The 24,974-nt window shown below is 41.6% G+C and overlaps 2 long non-coding RNA genes across 5 annotated transcripts in view; both read right to left on the reverse strand.

Annotated features, from left to right (window-relative positions):
* Nucleotides 1-2,512, reverse strand: part of LOC118394246 (uncharacterized) — a 69,631-nt gene extending 67,119 nt beyond the window's left edge. For all 3 annotated transcript variants that reach the window (XR_004827699.2, XR_004827700.2, XR_008064016.1), the window contains exons 1-2: nt 2,322-2,512; nt 1,491-1,619 (exon numbers count right to left, since the gene is read on the reverse strand). This is a non-coding gene — a long non-coding RNA (uncharacterized LOC118394246). The remainder of the gene's footprint in view (nt 1-1,490; nt 1,620-2,321) is intronic.
* A 736-nt stretch (nt 2,513-3,248) lies between these two features.
* On the reverse strand, nt 3,249-4,488 carry LOC118394247 (uncharacterized). Of its 2 annotated transcripts, XR_004827702.2 has the most exons (4): nt 4,152-4,488; nt 3,876-4,061; nt 3,612-3,803; nt 3,249-3,459 (listed from the first exon to the last, which is right to left on the reverse strand). It is a non-coding gene; the product is annotated as an uncharacterized LOC118394247 (long non-coding RNA). The 2 variants fall into 2 exon arrangements; XR_004827701.2 differs by having other exon boundaries at nt 3,249-3,803.
* Between the last annotated feature and the right edge of the window lie 20,486 nt (nt 4,489-24,974).

A 24,974-nucleotide genomic window follows, 5' to 3' on the forward strand; every position in this document is an offset into this window, starting at 1 on the left:
CAAAAAGACAAGATGAGAAAAAGCGGACAAATCCTCATGAATTAAAAAATTATTATTGAAATTAATATAGGAAACTATAGCACATTAGATCTGGTAAAAGATAATACAAACAAAAAAACATGCATTTTCTATTTATTTTTTTGTTCTATCAGCTTTGAAATGCAAGATAAAGGCCATACATTAACATAGGAGTCTAGGTGTAATTTAGATGTTGTCCACAAGATGGCAGCAGTTTGTACACAGTTTCAGACTGATCTAGTGGAGAATTACTTCACTACAAAATATTTTGTATCAAGTCTGCCAGGAGTTTGCTCAAATGTGAAGCCAGAGACAGCAGTGGGGTCAAGCTGTTGAACCCAGTTCCTACATTTGCATTACAAAATGATTTTATCAAACAAAACTATGCTTCATTTGATCTCTGAGACCCTCAGGATGACAAATCAGAGCAAGATTACTGAAGTACATCGTTTACCCTCAGGTGATTGTCTCAAACCAGTTGCAGTGATATGCATTTTGTTGTTGTGCACTATCCTCAAAAAAATAGCATGGCATTTTTTTGCTCTAATAGCTACTGCAAATAGATTAACAAGAATTAAGCTTTCTACCCGTATATCACATGTCTATGTCCCGGGAATTGGCTGTTGTTTACAACATCATTCTAGTCACATAAGGAGCAACAACTGTACCAGTTTAGGGACACCAATCCCGTAGAGGTTTAAACGTGCTTCAAAGTCACCTATAGCCAAAATCCACCATAGAAATGTTGAGGGAATTATTTTATGAAGACTGTCTCATATGCTCTCTCCTGTTCTTTTGGTTTTTAAATAAACTTTCTTTCATTGTGTAACAGCCAAAGGCATCATCTTAGTCATATTAACAACCCATGATAGTTGTTGCATCTTTAGAGCTCTAAATGCAAACTGATTTTTCCATCTCTGCCCAAGGCACCTCTCGCATGTGTGGTGCACATTTTACGGCAGTGTTTTCCTGCTAATTGGATTTGGGAACATTAGCGCGTACCGCTGTGTGCACATTTAGCCTTGCTGCATTCTCTTGATGTCAGCAGAGTGTGCAGCTGAACACTGTAAACACTTGGTTTGTTATTTTAACTCAAAAACATAACTAATATTTGTTAAATATAAATACCAAACTTGTTTTTGCATGGATTCTGCAACACGGTTAGCTTTTAACTGCTAGGACCACTATTTCTTGTACCGCTTAACTGACAGGTTAAAGTCTGCTTGAAAGAGCCGCTAACCTAGCTAAGCTGATAACTAATCTGGGACTAAGTTTTCCAATGGAGCCCTCTTTGTCTGGAGAGGTAAAGGAACAGTTACAGTGCTGTATCTACTTTTTTGGGGACAAACTGGATCACTCAGATTTTAAATGCGGAAATTGTTTGCTTTGTGAAGATTATAGGTTTGAGGTGGCTTTCGTGATCACGCAGGTAGCCGGCCTACATAAGAAATTAGGCAGAGTGGAATGTTTACCTTTTCTACAGAAGTGGCTGGACGATGTTCACACATGTTGGATGGGTCTCCATCTTGTTGTTATCTGACTGGCCGGTGTTGCCTGGAGTTCATTCGCCAGGGGAGCCATCTCCTGCCTCTCCTCTCCATCTGATAGCGAAGTCAAAGGAGCACAGCAAGAGGAGCATAGCGATCAACGATGGTCGAATGTCATGAGCCGTGGTAGCCAAAGACAGTGGCCTGCCGCAAAACAGCCTACAGTCCCAACGGTAGGCCCGGAGTGGATACAAACAACGAATAGTCTCGCCACCCTGGAGCCTGATCTTCCTGCACCTTCGTTACTGGGATTACCTGTGTCTGCAGCCCCTGTGCCTACCTCATACTCCTTCCCCTACGATTTTGAAGTCAACATTGGAAACCTTCCATCTGTGCTATGGATCGAGCAGGGCTTCTCCATCTGTCAGAGGCCTGTACCATCATGTGAAGAGTGGGCGGATTTCCTCATCCTTCCCCCCAGCTGTGATTTTGGGCAGCTCCACGGTAAGAAATGTGACTGTTGCAAAAACAATGTCCTATCCCAGAGCTTGAGTAAATTACATTACTAAGCTGCTCCTGAATGTACTATGCCAGGACATGGACAATGATTCTATCGTAGTCCATGTGGGTTTTAAGAAAGGCAGCTCTGAACAGTTGAAAATGGATTTCAAGGAGCTGATTGACTCTCTGCTAGACATAAATAAAATACCCAGAGAGGGCTCTGTGCCCTCTCTGAATCGTGGCATTGATCAGAAATGGTTCCATTAATCGGAAACAGGGTTTTGGTACACTGAGAAGAGGGAATTCACTAATCACCTCACAGTCCACAAGCCGTTTTCGTTGTCCATTCCGTTTTCCAGGAGTAATCCTCACACTCGGCTCCTCAGCCAATCCGGTCCGGTACACAAGGGATGTAGTCCGACAGTCCAGGTCACAACAGGTAATATCACAGATATTGCTCGCTCTTCACAACGCACTTAGCTCTCTCCTACTTTGTGCAGGCTGCTTCCTCCTTTATCCCCAAGCACTCCCTGGCTTTAACGATCCACAGCCTTTCCTCGTTGGGGCAGGAAGTCCATATCAGGCACAGGGGTGGAGCCAGTGGGCTGCCAGATATCTCCCCTCAATAACCACTTCCCTCACGTTTGCCATAGTATTTATCAATTGCTAGTACGCTTGATTTACACAGACCTGTAAGTATTTTACCTTTATAAATCAGACACGTTCTAAAACACTGCTAGTGCATGTCAAGTCTCATTTACATAAAGAGCCACCCTAAATTCCTATTTATGGTCAAACCTTCCCTTTAAAGTTGCAAGAACTGTCACAAATCTATGTCCGCCAAAATGGAGAAATCAAAAAAAAGAAAAAAATTGACGCAGAAATATATCTTTTGATCATCGACGTGGAAGCAAAACAAGCCAAACTTTTTTGGAGCCATCAGCAATGGCTTGACAAATAAGCTAAATAATACTGCTTGGAAGCAGGTTAGAGCTGTGGTAAATTATGCCTCATCTGAGTACAGAACAGTTAATGAAATGGTTTGAAAACATAGGCAAAAATATATATAATCCACAAGAGGGATATAAATGCAACAGGAGGTGGGCAGAGTGACTCTTCACTGTGTGCTATGGACCAGCGCATTGGCACCATAATTGGAGAGACCTCAGTGTCTGGCATCATTTGTGATGGTGATACTGAGGACCCGCTTCCAGACCCTGAAGGAATACCAGACACATCAACTGATAGTAAGTCAAGTTTTATTTTCACAACCATATTCAGACATGGACACGTCAAAATATTTGAAACAAATGAATATAAAAAAAAATAACAAAACATGAAATCTTTAGATGTGGGTGATTCGCCTGACCCCTTAGGAAACCTTCTTGTAAGACCTAGGGATGGCTATTTGGCGAGCGCCTCAGCTGCACCGCATGTTTTGACTGCCGCAGTCCTGAAACAAGAGATTCTTGGACTTAAACAGCAGCTGGAGGATGTATGCAATTGCCTGAGATAAATCAATCATTGAAAGAAGTTGTTGATGGTGTCAAACGTGAGACAAATTCTGCTGCAATGTAAATGTGTTTTCCTTGTTACTTTAATTACAATATTTGGAAGAACAGATAACTGAAACTGTTGTATGATATTGACTCTGGTCCTCAGTGCCAGAGCTATGGGTGGTGGGAAACACTCCCTGTCAGGCATGGGCTCATCGGGTCAGGGTGGATCATTCAGTGCAATGTCGTTTTTGATTGCGATGTTGTGGAGCACACTGCAAGCCTTGACAATGTAGCAAACCTAAAAAGGAATTCTCACATTGTATTACATTCACGTAATGGCATTTGAAGGAATGTCATTTCAGAGGCAGACCTTGCGGAGTTTGTATCACAGTGTGCCTCCTGTCCCAGACAAGCACAGCCAACACCCTTTCAGCAGGCCTATGGTGCACTCCACTGTTGTTCTTGTGTGTCCCTGGGCTTGGTGGTACCTTGCCTAGTTGGTTTGAGGGGTTTGTGAGGGGAGTCAGCCATGTTTTTCATGGCTAGCCCAGGTCTCCTGCAGTTATGAACACATCAGTTAAATATTGTTTCCCAGAAGAGGTCTAACATGGCAAATAAAACCTTAAAATATACACAAGTCACTTACCAATAAGCCATCCATCCTCAACAGCTCCTTCCTGGAGGTTAAGGCCGACTGAACAGTTCTGCACAATGAATGAATCATGTGTCCCACCTGGCCATTTGGTCGCTACATTCAACAAAGCCAAATGTGACTCACAGATGACCTGCACATTGAAAGATTGGCAACCTTTTCTGTTGACAAAGTTGAAGTAATTCAATGATTGTAACGATTTTCGTTGGTGGAAGGAGAGGAGGACCAAAGTGCAGCACGTATCCATAATACTTTTAATCCAGAATGAATACACGAACAAAACCGATAAACCAACAGTTCTGACAGGTGCACCCAACACTAACCAGAAAATAATAACCCACAACTCAAAATGGGAAAACAGGTTACCTAAGTATGGCTCTCAATCAGAGACAACGATAGACAGCTGCCCCTGATTGAGAACCATGCCAGGCCAAACACATAGAAAAAGAAAACCTAGACCTACAACATAGAATACCCACCCACATCACACCCTGACCAAAAAAAAATAGAAACATACAATGCAATCTACGGTCAAGGCGTGACAATGAGGGTGCTTTTATTGCAATGTGGGTGCAGTCAACTGCTCCAATGACATTGGGAAATTCAGCTATGGTATGGAAATCCCTTTTCACTCTGGCCTGCTGCACAGCAGTGTACGGAAACTGTATGTATTGTGGTGTCAATGAAATAACGCCACAAAGCACTGCAGGCAATATTCTGCTCATGGTTGGTTGTGAAATGCCAGAACGATTCGCAATCTCCCGTTGGAATGTTCCAGTGGCCATAAATCCCAGGGTGGCGAGGACTTGGGTTTGCACTGGCATGGCATTGGTGCGTTTCGTCTCCCTTTCTAATACTGGAGAGAGTTGGTTGCAGAGCTACAATAAAATATGCCTTGGAAAACTACATCTACTAATAAGCCAAGCGTCACTCTCAGCAATAAAATCTACACTCTCATTGAAAACACGCTTCCTGCATAATGCAGCTTGTGCCAGATCCTCCAGCAATGCAAGATTTTCCATTTTGGACAAGTCACAATGCCTCAGTGTTGCCTTTTATATTATTTAACTGGTTTAACTAAATTGCCTCCAACCTTATTCAATTAGGCTTAAATGGTTTCATGTTTATGAATTAGATAGCAAGAATAAGTACACATTGATAAATCCCACAATTTGCTTAGAAATGATTGCGCACATGGTTTACGAACATTTCTGTTCGTATGAAACTGTCACTATACTCCCTCTCTGGCCATTAGGTCACCAGACTGCTGATATTACGCACACCTGTCACCATCGGCACGCGTACCAGAGCTTATTGACACTCACCTGGACTTCATCACCTCCTTGATTACCCACCCTATTTATGTCACTCCCTTTGGTTCTTTCCCCAGGTGTTATTCTATCTATTTCATGTTGGTGCGCTGTTTGTGCGGCTTGTTTTGGGCATCGTCTTAAATGTATTCCCTCCCTTAACTTGCTTCCGAACTCTCAGGGTACACCGTTACAGCAACATTGAGAAATGTTGACCCTGGATTCTTTCACAGCATTATAGGGCTGCATTGAGACAATTACTTATTAATGACCCAGGCCCAGCTCAGTTAATCTCTACCATTGTGTCGCTGAGTCATAATGCTTTAACAAATGTACATTATACCTGGGGCATTGGTAGACACAATGTAAGTAACCTCATTTATGTCCCTCTAACTGCCCTGATTGCCTCTGCGGATTCTACAGCTATTGTATGCAGCAATGACGTGTCTATGAACTAGATTTATGCTGTTAGCACTGAGGCGAAGTGCCCAAGTAGGGGCCTAGTGGTTAGAGCGTTGGACTAGTAACCGGAAGGTTGCGAGTTCAAACCCCCGAGCTGACAAGGTACAAATCTGTCGTTCTGCCCCTGAACAGGCAGTTAACCCACTGTTCCCAGGCTGTCATTGAAAATAAGAATATGTTCTTAACTGACTTGCCTGGTTAAATAAAGGTAAAAAAAAAAAAAATTGAAGTAGGAAGTCCACTGTGTGCAGCTCACCCTGAACTAACATAAATAACATGAGAATATCTACTTCTGCTAAGCTTCCCAGTAAAGCAATGAAAACAAGTAAGCATCCCAGAAAAGGGCTCAAAATAGCCCACTTTAAATGTATGTCACTTAAGAAATAAGGTTTGTGACATTAACTTGCTAGTAACAGATGACATTCATATTCTGACACTCTGAAACTCACTTAGACAATGAATTTGATACAGTGGTAGCAATACAAGGTTATAACATCTACAGAAATGCCATTGGTGGTGTGGCTGTTTATATTCAGAACCACATTCCTGTAAGGATTAGAGAGGATCTCATGTTAAATTTTGTTGAAGTAATATGGCTACAGGTTCATCTGCCTCACCTAATGCCCTTTCTTGTGGGAACCAAGTGCTAACAGTCAATATCTGGATAACGTGTGAAATGCTTGATAATGTATGTGATATCAGAGGTATATTTTCTGGATTATTTAAATATTGACTGGCTTTCATTAAGCTACCCACTCAAGACAAAGCTTCAAACTGTAACCAGTGCCTGCAGCCTGGTTCAGGTTCAATCAACCTACCATGGTAGTTACAAACTGCACATGTATCACGGCTCAGGAGACGACAGTTTCGAAGTAACAAAAGTTTATTACAAAAACGGGGGTAGGCAAACGATAGGTCAAGAGCAGGCAGAGGACAGTAATCTAGAACAGACTCCAAAAGGTACAGAACGGTAGACAGGCTCAGGATCAGGGCAGGCAGGTGTCAGAAAATCCAAGGAGGTGTTGCAAGGTACAGAACAGCAGGCTCAGGCTCAGGGTAGGGAGAATGGTGAAAACTTGGGAAACTAGGAGAAGGAGGAAACCGCTGGTAGGCTTGACAAGACGAACTGGCAACAGACCAACAGAGATAACAGGTATGAATACACTGGGGATAATGGGGAAGATGGGCTACACCTGAATGCGGTGGAGACAAGCACAAAGATAGGTGAAACAGATCAGGGTGTAACAACAGGAATAAAATAATCGTCATGTATTGATCACGGCTTTACTAATGCTGCATAAATGTGCGTGAAAGCAGTATCCAGATCCATTGGATGTAGTGATCACAATATAGTAGCCATATATAGGAAAACCAAAGTTCCAAAGGTGGAAAATTGCAAAAGGCTCAGAACAGGGCAGCACGGCTGCCATATGAATAATATGCATGTCAATCTCTCCTAGCTCAAAGTAGAGGACAGACTGACATCATGACTACTTGTATTTGTGAGAGTTATTGACATGTTGAAAGCACCGAGCTGTCTATTTAAACGACTTGCACACAGCTCAGACATCAATGAATACCCCACAAGACATGCCACCAGAGGTCTCTTCACGGTCCCCAAGTCCAGAACAGACTATAGGAGGCACATAGTATTACATAGAGCCATGACTACATGGAACTCTATTCCAAATCAGGTAACTGATGCAAGCTGTAGAATCAGATTTTTAAAAAACAGATAAAAATTCCCCTTATGGAACAGCGTGGACTGTGAAGTAACACAAACATAAGCACAGCCACATGCATATACACACATGATAACATATGCACTATACACACGTACACATGGATTTTGAGTTGTAGATATGTGGTAGCGGAGCATTCAGCACAGCAGCTAAATAGGCAGCGGAGTGGGGACTCAAAGAAGTACTAAAGAAGAATCCTGCACATGTGCAGAAATTTCCATATTTTTAGCCTGGGCCAATAGGGATACAGAAATGCCGTAGTTATAACAATCACAAAGAAATAAGACATCACCAAAGAGATAAGTAGACCTATCCAGCTTGCTGTCATTCAATATAGGAGCCACTGGATGGCAGACTTAGCACACTGTCTAACAGAGATCAGCACCATGGAGAGCAGCATCATATCCATTAGAGCTCATCATCAACTTTCACACAACACACCTCCATGGACTGTCCAGGTAACCACTGTAAGGTGAAGAGTGTATGGCACCATGGCCAGATATATCACCTGATAAGTTAGTCGTGGATGTTATTCTTACAGTACAGCATGTTTACTGTAAAAAAAAAGGGATATTGAGACTTCTGGAAAATGTACATTATTTTTTTTTTACAGTTTATCATAAATTTGGCATATCTGTAAGGTACTGCATTTTTTATCTAAACTGCTATGGTTTTGACTTTGAAAGGGCTGTTGCCTGTTTCACCGTTTGTAAACTACAGTGAGACGACAAGGCTTATTTAGAGCATGTGGAGGTTTTAGGGCGGCAACTACTAAAAGAGAAGAGTTAGACTTTAGACCTTAACTGACATAGCACGTTCTATCCCCACTAGTAACAGGTCTCTGAACAAGCTGAGATTTAGGGTGTGTCCTGAGATGGATGTACAGTGCTTTGCGAAAGTATTCGGCCCCCTTGAACTTTGCGACCTTTTGCCACATTTCAGGCTTCAAACATAAAGATATAAAACTGTAAGTGTGACACAATCATGAAGTGGAACAACTTTTAATGGATATTTCAAACTTTTTTAACAAATCAAAAACTGAAAAATTGGGCTTTTTTTTGCATTATGTTTTGGATCATTGTCTTGTTGGAAGACAAATCTCCGTCCCAGTCTCAGGTCTTTTGCAGACTCCATCAGGTTTTCTTCCAGAATGGTCCTGTATTTGGCTCCATCCATCTTCCCATCAATTTTAACCATCTTCCCTGTCCCTGCTGAAGAAAAGCAGGCCCAAACCATGATGCTGCCACCACCATGTTTGACAGTGGGGATGGTGTGTTCAGGGTGATGAGCTGTGTTGCTTTTATGCCAAACATAACGTTTTGCATTGTTGCCAAAAAGTTCAATTTTGGTTTCATCTGACCAGAGCACCTTCTTCCACATGTTTGGTGTGTCTCCCAGGTGGCTTGTGGCAAACTTTAAACAACACTTTTTATGGATATCTTTAAGAAATGGCTTTCTTCTTGCCACTCTTCCATAAAGGCCAGATTTGTGCAATATACGACTGATTGTTGTCCTATGGACAGAGTCTCCCACCTCAGCTGTAGATCTCTGCAGTTCATCCAGAGTGATCATGGGCCTCTTGGCTGCATCTCTTATCAGTCTTCTCCTTGTATGAGCTGAAAGTTTAGAGGGACGGCCAGGTCTTGGTAGATTTGCAGTGGTCTGATACTCCTTCCATTTCAATATGATCGCTTGCACAGTGCTCCTTGGGATGTTTAAAGCTTGGGAAGTCTTTTTGTATCCAAATCCAGCTTTAAACTTCCTCACAACAGTATATCGGACCTGCCTGGTGTGTTCCTTGTTCTTCATGATGCTCTCTGCGCTTTTAACGGACCTCTGAGACTATCACAGTGCAGGTGCATTTATACGGAGACTTGATTACACATAGGTGGATTGTATTTATCATCATTAGTCATTTAGGTCAACATTGGATCATTCAGAGATCCTCACTAAACTTCTGGAGAGAGTTTGCTGCACTGAAAGTAAAGGGGCTGAATAATTTTGCAAGCCCAATTTTTCAGTTTTTGATTTGTTAAAAAAGTTTGAAATATCCAATAAATTCCACTTCATGATTGTGTCCCACTTGTTGTTGATTCTTCACAAAAACATACAGTTTTATATCTTTATGTTTGAAGCCTGAAATGTGGCAAAAGGTCGCAAAGTTCAAGGGGGCCGAATACTTTCGCAAGGCACTGTAAATAAAATATTCAATTCCTGTCTTGCACTCTTAGAAATAAAGGTACGGTATTGTTCCCTGGGGTACAAAAAGATCAAAATACACATGACACACCTTCAGAGGTACACAATGATCTCACATGGTACTGTGTGGAAAAAGAGTATAAAGGTAGATTTTTGTATCCCATATTATGAATTTAAAAAGGTACAATCATCACAATCTCACTCTCAAAAAAAGTGTACAATGTCAAGGTACATTTGTTTCCTAGAGTACAAATGTATTTTGTGTAGGCCATAATTATTATCATCATATTTCCCAGCATGATTTACTGCATGTAGATTTAAAAAAAAAAAATGTATATCTGTGCTTTTTCATTGATTAATCTTATGCTACAAAGACAAAGACAAATACTGTACATTTTTCTAAACTTATCTAATCAGTTGACAGTCAATAAAAACTGTTGGATATTTCCAAACTCTGGCTGGATTCCAATAGGAATTTCAAATCACCTTGCAAGCCAGCTTAAATATGACTTCCAGGTAGAGTTACAAAATTCTGGTAACTTTTCCAGGATTTCCAGAAGAGTCCTGGAAATGGGAGGGAATAAGTAGGACATGCTTCTACCAAGATTTGGAGAAAATCTTGGAATTTTAGGTAAATTACCAGAATTTTGCAAGCCTACTTGCAAGCATGATGTGGCCTGTAAACCATGACTTCCAGGCCACTGTATTAGTGTAAAACTAGGCCTCAAAATAAGTCCTCATGATTATATGTAATTTAGCATCATAAAGCGTATAATTGTAATGATAATATATGCCTAGGAACTCACTTGGTGAAGGCCACAGGGCTGAAAATGAATTAATTCAACAACCATGTCTCTCACTAGCAAATACAGTCATGGGTGGTAACTACAGTTTTATCAAAAAGGCAAGGCACACTGGGAAATTATATTGGAGGCGTGGCATAGTGGTGCCGTGGGTTTCAGATAGTTATTTTTGTCCACCCTTGAGTGAACGTGTTGTACCAGTTTAAGTTGTTTGTGGAAGAGGTACAATTTTCCCACTTACAAGGAACAAATGGCTTTGTCACTGTGGTGGTATTATACAAAGGCAAAAGGCATGCTTGTGTACCTGTGAAGAAAGTTACTGTCTGAGGTATGAACTGGGGTACAATTACTGTATGTACCTATAAAAGTACAAAGGAGGACCTTACAGGGTACCACCCCAGTGACAAGTGGTTGTACCCATTTAGGAACAAATCTAACCCTTATTTCCGAGAGTGTAATGGATGAGTCGGTCAACTAGTCACATAGGGACTCTCCAGCATGCCACTTAGCACAACCAGGCCACAGGGATGCAATTATCAAAGTTTGTTGTCACAACTTGGGATATGATTTTCTGCAGATATCCACAGATATGGCAGTAGCCATTTCCTGCAGTCAAATGACCTAGTGGCCTCATGGGTGGAATGTTATTCATATTTTTATAATTAATACACTTTTTTTTAACTGCAGAAAATCCAGTGTTTCTATGTCAAACATTTTTGTTATATTTCAGTCTTCTGTGATGTATATAAAGTGAAACTCAATATATAAACATTTCAGCTCTATCTAAAATGCTACAGCCCATAAGCATGTGTGTGAGGTGTATACTTTTGTTTAGAAGTAGATTTGTTTAACATTACGAAGAAACACACTGTGGGACCCTGATTTATGGTGTAAAATAGTTTTTTTTGGAGCAATGCTGGTGGGGATCTGCCACAGCATTGTTGTGAAAAGAGGTTCAGATAAACATCTGCAGTGATTACTGTTTGTACCCACGGGTACTTCAATTACATTTCTAAATTGCTCATACAAAATTCCAAACTATGTAATTAGCTAGCCGATACCGTCATGTAAAGCTCATCTTTTGTTGTAAAACGGCAACCAACTGGAATTGTCAGACACCTTTGGCCATGAAAGTGCTTCATGAAAAAGCTTTAATCCCCTGTTGTGCAAAACCAGGTCCCTCGAGATAGGCAGCTGACAGGGACATTTTGATGGGTCTGGGTCTAAAAGCACAGTGGTGGTATCTGCAAAGTGCAACTAGGACTTTGCATTCCCACAAGACCTTGCGCCTTGCCCCAAACAGGGGGAACACATTCAGCTCTCTCACGACTGTCTCTCATGACTCTCTCTCAGCTTCCATTACATTGTGACTGAATTAAAAGTAACAACTCCAGTCCTGTGGGAAATATTTTCTGCAGTTGTCACACACCAGATCTTTTCTTTCTTCTAGGGAATATGATGACAATGGATAGTTTGGGAAGGGAAAATAGGTACTTCCCAATGGGAAAAAAAGCATTTTCTCTGTCCCAAAATGGTTTAGTTTCTGTGGTTTTTGTTTGGTTAAGTTTTATTTAATAGAATATTACAGTTTTGAAATCCATCTATACACTGCTACAGAAATGTATAGGCAAATTGTTTAAAACCCTACTATGTTGGTTACACACAACAGTTAATTACCCTCTAAATCCCCACGGGGAAAGATATGACACCTGACAAGCTAAGAATGCATGTGAGAGTGGAATATTTATTTGCCTGTTGCCCAGAGAAACACAGACTCAACAAGATTTATTTTTGTGACTGTGTACACAGGCAAAATTAAGTGTTAAAATGTCCTTTTTATTACACCCGTGCAAAGGGCCACATTTCAATGGGAACCTTAGGTGTTTTCCACCACTATAAAATATCTTGTTGTTTGCATGATGTGCTTCAATATCAAAACCAGACCACTCAAAACAAGCACTCAGGGCAGTCATGAGATATTAATGTAGGAGCTCACACGGATGTGGTTGCTCCTAGTATTTCACAGAGCTGTTTGTTAGGCTTGGTAGGTAAAAACAAAAACAATGTGCAGTACTATGAGATAATGGCATTTAAAGTGATACATGTTAATACTGTATATCACTTGATATTGCGTTCCATGGGAAGTATTCAGTTTATGCATCTACTTAGACTCTCTTTCTTCAGAAGTGCCGTACTGTGAAGCTTCTTATAACACCTCTCCTCTTATGCGGCCCTTGTACGGATAGGTGTAACTGAATGATTAATGCGTATCAGATTAGGCAAAAAGCTGATCATTCTGATCTGGCACAGGAAGATGAAAACAAAATGAGAGATGAGCTGACAGGAGATGCATGAAAGAAATTATGTCTGAGCGAGACATGACAGGACTCACAAAGGGGGATTTCACACGGCGTCAAGTCTTCCTCAGGCAACGTGTGCTATTTGTTCATTCTGAGAAGGTAACACAGACGGGCAGACACCCACTGACATTGGTAGAGTAGGAAGATTACAACTGTAGAGTGACAATGATAGTCCCCCCATCCTGTTCCACCAGTATTACCATGGTAACTGAGACACCATCAACATAACTGCTGCATGACAAACAAACAACACCACAGTCATCCACTATACGGTGTTTTTAAAACATATTCACAACCCTTCACTTTCTCCACATTTTGTTGTGTTACAGCAGAAATAAAACATTTATTAAATTGAGATTATTTTCCACTGTCCTACACAAAATCACGGGTGTGTATTCATGAATGCCAAGGGAAGCCAGGCTTCCCCTAAAAAATGGAGCAAGAAAAAAACATACATTATTTTGTATCTTTCATCTCTCTGTCATAAATGTCCTTCAATTCGCAAGAGGCTGAATGTATCTCACCGGAGAGAGCATCTGAGCAAACGAAACAGTGCCCCTCTGTCTCAGTATGTGTAGCGTATCTATCTGAATCTGTCTGGTCAGAAAGACTATGACATTGTTGTCGCCCATAGCATTGAATGTAAGGGAAGCCAGCGAGCATTTGGCCTTCCTTGATAAAAAAATAATAATAATAGCCAATCAGCATTGAGCTAAATGAGCTAAGCTGAGTGAGCTCAGCTGTGAATGGTCCTGGCGCACCAAAATAAAGTGTCAAGGGAAGCCAGTTTGGATTTGGCTTCACACCAATCACATCACAAGCCAAAGGTCATTACTGACAGAAAACAATTTGGTTGCTAGACGTAGTATGCTAATGTTAACTAGCTGGCCTGGCTCATCGTTGCCCACGAAAGGTAGTTAGGCTAGCAAAAAAGCATTTTACCAGGTAGCCTAGGACAACAAAAACGAAAAGCATGTACTATATGACAGAGTCATAGACTGTTCAGGCAACATGAAAGAGAGGAGGATGCCATTGGCGTAGGGTGAGTAAACATGTTTTTTTCTACTTGCACGCATGCACACTGTGACGGCTGTCACAACACACACACACACACAGAAATCAGTACCATTGATAGCCACATCATATTTAGCTTACATTGATTGGACTAAATAGTTTTTGGTATCTTTTAGTTGTAATTTAATTAGACTCAGCATAGGTGATTAGATGATGTTGAAATTTTGAAGTTGAAATGGTGCTGGAATAGTGGAGGCAGCTCCTTTTTTCTTTGCGACTTGCGTTAACTCTCCTTGAGTCTAAATCACTAGTAGTTTAGTAGTCTAAAAATGTCAGAAACATTACAGTACCTTGCAGGACCATGCTGTAGGTCATGTAACTAATTGTTACATGCAATATGTTTTGTGGACTTCACCGGACAGATGTTGCTCTCAGGTTTGGTAATGAAACACGTGTGGTTGAATTTATTCTGCCACTGTGTCGTCTTATTGTCTTGGCCTATATATAATATTGTCAAGGCATATGAACTAACAGGTTATAGAGCAAACAATGCAATTTTCACAACACAGGTTGTAATTTTACTTTTTTTCTTTGCTTCCCCATCTTTGCTTCCCCATTGATTTTACTCAGGCACAGCTACTTCATCCCGAACTTGCTTCACCAATTAGCCTGGTGCTAACCAATTCTAGGCCCATCTCCCGGCTAGCTGAAGAGGTCCATCAGCCACTCCTTGGGCTTAAATAACCTATTTTGCCAATTGGCCTGGACCCCTTTTACTGCAGATCCGGAGCCCCGCCGATCCATCACGACTGGACTACCGACGTCATCTGCCCAAGGGGGTTTTCACCAGGTTCCTCTGTCGCGACGTCCCCTGAATGCCCATCTGCTAGCCTGCATATCGGACTGTTAGCTGAAGAGGTCCATCAGCCAATTTATTGGGCTACAAAACCTATTTTGCCAATTGGCATAGACCCTTTTACTACACGGAGCCCTGCTGATCCATCACGACTGGTCTGCCGACGTAACCGCATGAGGGAGCTACAACAGACACTTCCGTCATGACGTCCCCCTAAGACCCTTCTGCTAGCCTGCTATCCCCGCCCCGCTAGCTGTCTGAATCGTCGTGTCCCCAGTCCGCCTAGCTACACACTAGACCCCATGATCACTCGCTACGCATGCCTCTCTCTAATGTCAATATGCCTTGTCCATTGCTGTTTTGGTTAGTGATTATTGTCTTATTTCACTGTAGAGCCTCCAGCCCTGCTCAATATGCATGAGCTAAGACTTTTGTTCCACCTCCGACACATGCGGTGAACTCATCTGGTTTAAATGGTGTCTCTAGAGACAATACCTCTCTCATCGTCACTCAATGCCTAGGTTTACCTCCACTGTATTCACATCCTACCATACCTTTGTCTGTACATTATGCCTTGAACCTATTCTACCGCACCCAGAAACCTGCTCCTTTAACTCTCTATTCCTGTCATGATCATCGTCACGGAAATGACCGGAACAAGGTGCAGCGTGGTGAGTGTACATCTTTCTTTATTATAAATGTCGCCAACAAAACAAGAAACAACAAAAAACGAACGTGAAGCCTACTAGGGCTATACAGGCCACTAACAAAGACAACTACCCACAAAAACCCAAAAGGAAAAAAGGCTGCCTAAGTATGATTCCCAATCAGAGACAACGATAGACAGCTGTCCCTGATTGAGAATCATACCCGGCCAAAACATAGAAACACAGAACATAGAGTTTCCCACCCGAGTCACACCCTGACCAACCAAACATAGATAATAAAAAAATATCTACGGTCAGGTTGTAACAGTTCCAAACATACTAGACGACCAGTTCTTATAGCCTTTAGCCGTACCCTTATCCTACTCCTCCTCTGTTCCTCTGATGATGTAGAGGTTAATCCAGACACTGCAGTGCCTAGCTCCACTCCCATTCCCCAGGCGCTCTCATTTGTTGACTTCTGTAACCGTAACAGCCTTGGTTTCATGCATGTTAAATTAGAAGCCTCCTCCCGAAGTTTGTTTATTCACTGCTTTAGCACACTCTAGCACACAACTATAACATTTTCCGACAAGATAGAACTGCCAAAGGGGGTGGAGTTGCAATCTACTGCAAAGATAGCTTGCAGAATTCGGTCTTACTATCCAGGTCTGTGCCCAAACAATTTGAGCTTCTACTTTTAAAAATCCACCTTTCCAGAAACAAGTCTCTCACCGTTGCCGTTTGCTATAGACCACATTCTGCCCCCCGCTGTGCCCTGGACACCATATATGAATTGATTGCCGCCCATCTATCTTCAGAGCTCGTGCTGTTAGGTGACCTAAACTGGGACATGCTTAACATCCAGGCTGTCCTACAACCTAAACTAGATGCCCTCAATCTCACACAAATTATCAATGAACCTACCAGGTACAACCCCAAATATGTAAACCCGGGCACCCTCATAGATATCATACTAACCAACCTGCCTTCAAAGCCTTTGTTGTCTTCAACCAGGATCTCAGTGATCATTGCCTCATTGCCTGCATCCGTAATGGGTCTGCGGTCAAACGACTACCCTTCATCATTGTCAAATGCTTCCTAAAACACTTCAGTGAGCTGGCCTTTCTAATTGATCTGGCTGGGGTATCCTGGAAGGATATTGACCTCATTCTGTCAGTAGACGATGCCTGGTTATTCTTTTAAAGTGCTTTCCTCACCAACTTCAATAAGCATGCCCCATTCAATTTTTTTTTAACCAGGAATAGATATAGCCCTTGGTTCACTCCAGACCTGACTGCCCTTGACCAGCACAAAAACATCCTGTGGCATTCTACATTAGCGTCGAATAGCCCCCGCGATATGCAACTTTTCAGGCAAGTTAGGAACCAATATACAGGCAGTTAGGAGAGCAAAGGCTAGCTTTTTCAAACAGAAATTTGCATCCTGTAGCACAAACTCCCAAAAGTTCTGAGACACTGTAAAGTCCATGGAGAATAAAAGCACCTCCTCCCAGCTGCCCACTGCACTGAGGCTAGGAAACACTGTCACCACTGATAAATCCACGATAATTGAGAATTTCAATAAGCATTTTTCTGCGACTGGCCATGCTTTCCACCTGGCTACCCCTACCCAGGTCAATAGCCCTGTACCCCCCCACAGCAACTTCCCCAAGCCTCCCCATTTCTCCTTCACCCAAATCCAGATAGATTATGTTCTGAAAGAGCTGCAACATCTGGACCCCTACAAATCAGCCGGGCTAGACAATCTGGACCCTCTCTTTATAAAATTATCCGCCACAATTGTTGCAACCCCTATTACTAGCCTGTTCAACCTCTCTTTCGTATCGTCTGAGATCCCCAAAGAATGGTAAGCTGCTGCGGTCATCCCCCTCTTCAAAGGGGGAGACACTAGAACTGTTACAGACCTATATCTATCCTACCCTGCCTTTCTAAGGTCTTCAAAAGCCAAGGAAAACAAACAGATCACCAACCATTTCGAATCCCACCGTACCTTCTCCGCTATGCAATCTGGTTTCCGAGCTGGTCATGGGTGCACCTCAGCCATGGTCAAGGTCCTAAACAATATCATAACCGCCATCAATAAAAGACAATACTGTGCAGCCGTATTCATTGATCTGGCCAAGGCTTTCGACTCTGTCAATTACCACATTCTTATCGGCAGACTCAACAGCCTTGGCTTCTCAAATGACTGCCTCACCTGGTTCACCAACTACTTCGCAGACAGAGTTCAGTGTGTCAAATTGGAAGGCCTGTTGTCCGGACCTCTGGCAGTCTCTATGGGGGTGCCACAGGGTTCAATTCTCTATATACATCAATGATGTCGCTCTTGCTGCTGGTGAGTCTCTGATCCACCTCTACACAGACGACACCATTCTGTATACTTCTGGCCCTTCTTTGGACACTGTGTTTTAACTAACCTCCAGACGAGCTTCAATACCATTCAACTCTCCTTCCGTGGCCTCCAACTGCTCTTAAATGCAAGTAAAACTAAATGCATGCCCTTCAACTGATCGCTGCCTACACCTGCCCGCCCGCCCAGCATCACTACTCAGGACGGTTCTGACTTAGAATATGTGGACAACTACAAATACCTAGGTGTCTGGTTAGACTGTAAACTCTCCTTCCAGACCCACATTAAGCATCTCCAATCCAAAATTACATCTAGAATCAGCTTCCTATTTCGCAACAGTGTCCTTCACTCATGCTGCCAAACATACCCTTGTAGAACTGACTATCCTGCAGATCCATGACTTCAGCGATGTCATTTAAAAAATAGCCTCCAACACTCTACTCAGCAAATTGGATGCCATCTATCACCTCGACCTGTATGCTCTCGTTGGCTGGCCCTTACTTCATATTCATCGCCAAACTCACTGGCTCCAGGTCATCTATAAGTCTTTGCTAGGTAAAGCCCCGCCTTATCTTCGCCTTAGCTCACTGGTCACTGGTCACCCACCAGTAGCACTCGCTCCAACAGGTATATTTCACTGGTCACCCCAAAGCCAATTCCTAATTTGGCCTGCCTTTCCTTCCAGTTCTCTGCTGCCAATGACTGGAACGAATTGCAAAAATCACTGAAGCTGGAGTCTCATATCTCCCTCTCTCACTTTAAGCACCAGCTGTCAGAGCAGCTCACAGATCACTGCACCTGTACACAGTCCATATGTAAATAGCCTATCCAACTACCTCATCCCCATACTGTTTTTTTTGCCTTTGCACCCCAGTATTTCTACTTGCACATTCATCTTCAGCACATCTATCACTCCAGTGTTTAATTGCTAAATTGTAATTATTTCACCACTATGGCCTATTTATTGCCTTACCTCCCTTATCTTACCTCATTTGCACACACTGTATATAGACTTTTCTATTGTGCTTTTGACTGTATGTTTGTTTTTTCCATGTGTAACTCTGTGTTGTTGTTTGTGTCGCACTGCTTTGCTTTATCTTGGCCAGGTCGCAGTTGTAAATGAGAACTTGTTCTCAACTGGCCTACCTGGTTAAATAAAGGTGAAATAAAATACATTTAAAAATACCCCATAATGTCTAAGGGAAATTATGTTTATTTTTCATTTTTATTATTAATTAAAAATGAAAAGCTGAAATGTCTTGGGTCAGTAAGTATTCAAACCCTTTGTTATTGCAATCCTAAATATGTTCAGGAGTAAAAATGTGCTTAACAAGTCCCATCATTTTTACATTTTTTTATTTGACATTTATTTAACTAGGCAAGTTGAGAACAAATTCTTAAATGGCCTACCCTGGGCCAAACCCGAACGGCGCTGGAACAATTGTGCGCCACCCTATGGGACTCCCAATCATGGCCGGATGTGATACAACATGGAATCGAACCAAGGATTGTGGTGACGCCTTTTGCACTGAGATGCAGTGTCTTAGATCGCTGCACCACTCAGGAGCCGTAATAAGTTGCTTTGACTCACTATGTGTGCAATAATATTATTAAATATTTTTTCTGAATGACTACCTTATCTCTGTACCACACATACAATTATCTGTAAGGTTCCTCAGTCAAGTAGTGATTTCGAACACAGATTCAACCACAAAGCTGAGGATGGATCAATTACATTGTAGTTACTTCCCAATACCAACTTAATTGACAAAGTGAAAGAAGGAAGCCAGTACAGAATACAATACAACACATTACTGAGTACCACTCTCCATATTTCTAAGCATAGTGGTGGCTGCATCATGTTATGGGTATGCTTGTAAATGTTAAGGACTGAGGAGTTTTATGGAGCTAAGCACAGGCAAACTCCTAGAGGAAAACCTGGTTCATTCTGCTTTCTGGGAGACACTGGGAGATGAATCCGCCTTTCAGCAGGACAATAACCTAAAACATAAGGCCAAATCTACACTGGAGTTGCTTACCAAGAAGACAGTGGATGTTCCTGAGTGGCAGAGTTACAGTTTTGACCCGGGAATGGTTGTCTAGCAACGATCAACAACCAGAGCTTGAAGAATTTTGAATAGAAGAATGGGCAAATGTTTCACAAACCAAGTGTGGAAAGCTCTTAGAGACTTACCCAGAAAAACTCACAACTGTAATCGCTGCCAAAAGTGCCTCTGCAAAGTATTGACTCAGGGGTGTGAGTACTTGTGTAAATGATATATTTCTGTATTTCAATACATTTGCAAAAACATGTTTTCACTATGTCATTATGGAGTATTCTGTGTAGATGGGGTGAGGAGAAAATATATTTAATAATTCATTTTGAATTCAGTCTGTGACAATAAGTCAAGGGATATAAATACTTTCTAGCACTGTTGTGGATATGCATTTTTGGATTCATTCCAGTATGCATATGTCACACTGCATATTGTCTTTCCATAGAGAAGGCCTCATTAAAGGGGAACTGCACCTGTTGATATGGCCTCATTATTTGGCTTGCTCCTCAAGAAATAATGGTGACCAAGACAGAAGCCAAACCTGAGTTGGTTTGGGGGTGTAGTTTGAAGTGGGTGTTTTTTGGGTGTGTTCTTGCAACCACCAAGACCGTCAGAACCTTACCTGCAGCTATTCCCCCCCCCACTCATTCACAAAAACAAACCTTCTGCAGGGTGAGTTCAATAACTACAGGCAGATGTATGGTGAGATGCCGGAAGAAGCTTTGAATAGGTAAATAGCCTACAGAGTAATATGAGAAATGAGAAGTGTTTTGATAACTTTCAAAGGTATTAACAGGTCCATGTAGAATAAACAACACTTTACACAATACCATAGAAGCAGTGTTCTGCTAATATAACAATGTGGACCTTTCATTGTCATTCCCAGCTGATACAGATCCTGTGTCTATCAGCATTTTGTCCGGTGGTAATGGGGCTACCGTATCAAACATGTCAGAGTGGTCATACCTTCCTTAGTCGTTCAGTAATTTCAATTTTAATAAATTTGCAAACATTTCTAAAAACCTGTTTTTGCTTTGTCATTATGGGGTATTGTGTGTAGATTGATGAGGAAAAAAACTATTTAATCAATTTTACTGTAACGTAACAAAATGTAGAAAAAGTGAAGGGGTCTGAATACTTTCCGAATGTACAGTATACAACAATCAATGTCTTATATATATACATACAAGACAATCCCAATAGGATACACAATAGGCATTCTATTTTCACTCACTTTTGAGGCATGCTATTTTTTTATCAGTGTTTTCAGTTAGAACTTGAAACTGCCTATGGAGGTTATCATTTTCAAATTCTTTGGAAGACTGAGTACAAAATGGTTTCTTTCCCCATACCACTATTACATCTAAAAGTGGAATAGTGGAATAGTTATTGTTATCTCGGACCAAGTTAAAGTAGTTATATTGGGGACCATAATGTGGATAATATTATGTACAAGACACAATTTAATCTGAGACTCTCTCCTCTACTGAGCCATCTGAGGCTTTCAAAGTGAGACTGCTGGACTTGACTCTTCCCATAACAACCTGATTGACCATGTAACTAATGTATTAGCTATAGTTGTAAAGTAGCTATTCAGAGTGTCTGCAACCATGGTCTTGCCTGATGTAACCTTTCCTCCTATGTCCAGGCTAAGATTTCGATCTTTAGTCTTTGATCTGTTACTGTAACCTAACAGCTTCAGACACTTCCATAGTTTATTTGGATTGTTCCTGTTCTCAAACATTCTGTTATTAAAATACTCTTTATTGGCCTTCTCTATCATCCAGTTAGCCTCATTTCTCAGTTTCTTGTAGTTTATAAAAACATAATGTGCCCTGGATATCCTGAACTCCAGAAAGTGTTCATTTCTTAGCTTAATTGCTTTTGAAATGTTATCGTTTATCCATGGTGCTGTTCTTTGCTTAATTCCCCCCCAAAAGTCTGAAGCCAGCTTGTCAACAGCATCTAAAAACAATTATTTAAAATTGCCCCAGGCATTTTCCACTTTATTGCATTTCAATACAGTGACCAGTCCAATTTGCTCAAACAATTAACAAAAACATCTGCACTATAGTTCTTCATATACCAACTTTTTATTGAGTTATGACAAATAAAACCGTTTTCTGAACCTTCCTATTACAGAAAATGATGGAACGATCACTGAACCCATAGTTTACAACCCCACTCTTTGATATCATTGATCTCTCTGACACCAACATGAGGTCAATGATGATTTAGGTAGAAGGACAGACCCTGGTGTGCCCTTTAATCAGCTGGTGTAAAGTAAGCAGATTACAAAAATTCTGAAGAGCTTTAAAATAAGCATTTTTCTTTTGAGCATGTCTGTATTAAAATCACCAGTAACAATAACCTCTGATTAAATCAAGCTAATTCTAGGGCGTCGCTAATCATAAACAGCTAATAATCCTATCTATTATTATGTCTCACAATGTGTCTGCATACCAATAACTGACAAAGACATGACCAGAGGTGACTGTGGACAGATTTACAGCATATAGAGGTGAAACAGATTTACACTCTGATTAAATGTGACATTAATCAACTTCTATCGTCGGCCCATGAACTCTATTTCTACACTACAGCCATTGACTCTATTTCTACACTACAGCCACATGACCTTATGTCCAAGCCAGTAACCTCCCACTAACCAAACAAACCCCAACAGGAAAGCACGAGCCTATGCCAGAATGTCCTGGTTAATGTAGCGTTTCGCGAAGTGTTTCTGTGAAGCATAAATGCCCATAGATGTTCTATATGTGTACCAATTGTACACATATAGATGTGTCTGAAGGAAGCACTGTGGTCCTCCCATAACCTGCTGGTAGCAAAAAGCGTAGAGACCACCCCCCAGGCAGTGGCCATGGTAGCCACGGAAGCCCTGGGGTGGTACGGAAGGAAGGGGGCCTCGACCCCACGCGAAGGGTCCCCCACAACACCCTAGGTCCCGGCGGCCACGGCCTGACAGCGCTGCGGCGCCTAGGGCGATGCGCCTAGGGGAGGGATCTCCTCTGGGCCCCGAAGGACGGGACGATGGTCTATTCAGGAGAGCAGGATGAGGCGAGCTTGATAAGGACTCACCCCGCTCCTGTACAAGCGATTGAAGACAGCCTTTTAACAAAGTGACTTTTTAACATGTTTCTAACGTCTTAAAAATGTTTTATCTTTGTTAAATAATTCATACACATTTTAAATGGCTTTTACAGATTTGATGTTTTTACAAAGAAAGTACTTTTATTCATAGTTGTTGTCATTGGTTTTAACAACATGTACTTTTAACAAATTTAAATGTAAATTTCAAATGCTGTGTTTTATGCTTTGTTGCCGTTTTTATGTGTATAAATGATGAAATAAATGTATGAGCTGTTTTTAAAGGAATTGTGCAAATAAAACTTTTCCAAAAGAAAAAATATGTGTACCAATTGTACAGTATGTTGTACCATACTATACTGTGTTGTATAGTGCCGTGTTGTGGTCTCAACATCCCAAGGACTGCACACCACCAGTCGCTCTAAACATCCACCATTGTTACATTGTAAACCCTCACCAGATGAGCCAGAGCTGACTCAATAATAACCACCTGGCATGACGCATTTCAGGTCACTGAGCCTGGATAGAACCGTACAATGCTGACGCCTCAGGGGGTTCTGAGGAAGTCGGTGGGAGTGGGGGAGGGGGGGGGGGTGAAGGGGAGCACAGAGATCCCCTCTCCTACAAGAAAGAACGTTTAAGTTCAAAGCATGGAAGACTTGTCTGCGAAGTGAAAACAATTGGCCAGTTCAAGTTCACATTCATCAAAGTGACAGTTGTCGCCACTTGGAAATGAATTAATAAATAAAGGGAATGCATTCAGTGTGCAGATTAAGTGGAGCTGACTGTGTAACGCAGTCAGCTAAAGTGAAGACTGTCAGTGACAGTGGCTGGCAGCACAAGCCCATGTCAGCAAATAACATCCTGATGGTTGGAGGAGCATTCATCTGTTTTTACCCTGCATGATTCTCTCTCTCTCTCTCTCTCTCTCTCTCTCTCTCTCTCTATCACAGCGGCCCACATATCGCATATCAATGCTTTTTGAAAGGGAAGGAAGTGATTTTGTGTGTCCCCATAAAAGCTTGTTTTTTTCACCTTTTTGTGGTATTTCTCTTTTTCACGAGTGTAGTCCAGGCCAGGGGGTTTGTGTTTGTGTTTGTGTTGTGTACACGCATGGAGAATTTTAAGATGACTTTGAATGTTTATTGATTACCACAGGTACAGTATTTGTATGCATGCAATGTGAGTCATATAGAAATATGTGTTTACCCATCACTGCCCTCCACATGAACTATGACCTGTCACATATTTATTATTGACTATCATATTCTGGGGATGCTGAGTGCGGAGATTTCAGTTGCCTTGGTTACCTATTAAAGAAATCCATGTTGACCGAAATGTCCCCTTCTGTTCCGTGCTGTATTTAAAAGTGAATAAAAGCCTTTGATACAAAGCCTCAGTTTCCCATGGAGTTTGAACTCACAAATGATCTCACTTCTCTTATCGTGACCGGTTAAAAATGTACCATGAAAGTAGATTCAGACTAATAATGTAGAACTCATTTAAATATTTTTTTAACTATAGTTATATGGTATAGTTTAATTTCACTGCATTGTTTATGAGGCAAGGATCTGTAGGATCTACATACGAATTAAAGCACCATAGTTCAGTCTCATCTGCCCTTCAAAATCACTTACTATTCTTCACTTGAAACCAACTTTTCATGCGATATGTTGGATCAATCTATCATCTTGGAGTGAGACGTCATTGCATAGAGCTAGCAACTTTTTCTGAGGACAAAAAGCTGTTATTTTCATTATGGTGTAGAACCTCTCATCCATAGAGTATCAGTCTAAGAGTGACACCTTCATCATAAATTACACGGCAGCAGACGGCTTGGTGTCGCCCAACTTTGCGGAAAGTAGCCTATAACCAGCAGGTGGGATGAC

The sequence above is a fragment of the Oncorhynchus keta genome, chromosome 14 (assembly GCF_023373465.1).
Source record: "Oncorhynchus keta strain PuntledgeMale-10-30-2019 chromosome 14, Oket_V2, whole genome shotgun sequence".
NCBI lineage: Eukaryota > Metazoa > Chordata > Actinopteri > Salmoniformes > Salmonidae > Oncorhynchus > Oncorhynchus keta.